Source organism: Cynoglossus semilaevis, chromosome W, assembly GCF_000523025.1.
Source record: "Cynoglossus semilaevis isolate Cse_v1.0 chromosome W, Cse_v1.0, whole genome shotgun sequence".
Classification (NCBI taxonomy): Eukaryota; Metazoa; Chordata; class Actinopteri; order Pleuronectiformes; family Cynoglossidae; genus Cynoglossus; species Cynoglossus semilaevis.
In genome coordinates this window covers 4168102-4168748 of record NC_024327.1, presented here as the reverse complement: position 1 = coordinate 4168748, position 647 = coordinate 4168102, and positions in this window count along the sequence as shown.

The window sequence follows — 647 nt, the reverse complement described above, 5'->3', positions numbered from 1 at the left end:
CCGCAACATAATCAATGTAATTTTTTTAACATAATATAAGGGTTAAGTAGGTGACTGTCTGCGTGTGTGCGCTGTCTTTGTGAGTGCTGTATTTGTGAGCGCTGTATTTGTGAGCGCTGTATCGTTCGTGCTAGCGTTGTGTCGAGCTTTTTGTTGTAGCTTTTCCTAGTCGGTTCCTGAGCGAGTCTGTTGCTGTGCTCAGCTCTGTTCGTGTTCTCAGCTCTGCTCAACTTTGCCTATGGTTCTGTCCTGGTTTTTGGAATTTTGAATCTTGAAATAAACTACCTGCATTTGGGTCCTGCCTGCTTCCTGCCATGTCGAATGCTCATCGTGACAATATGAACAGACACTGGTGCTTATCAATGACACCCGTGTACAGTATATCCTTCAGTTTGTCCCTCAGACTCCTTTTCTCTCTTGGTGCATCTCAATTATTTGTTCAGAGGCTGGTGTGACAATAGAGTCAGCTGTGGCAGCCTTTGGGATGCTAAACAGGGGCCAGGATGTCATGTCTGTCTGTTTCTGTGTTTTCCTATGTTCTTTGTGGGGTAATCATGGGATCACACTCACCTGTTGTTAATTAGCTTCACTTGTGTCACCTGGTGTTCCCTGTGTATATATACCCCTCTCCCTCACTCTGTCGTGGT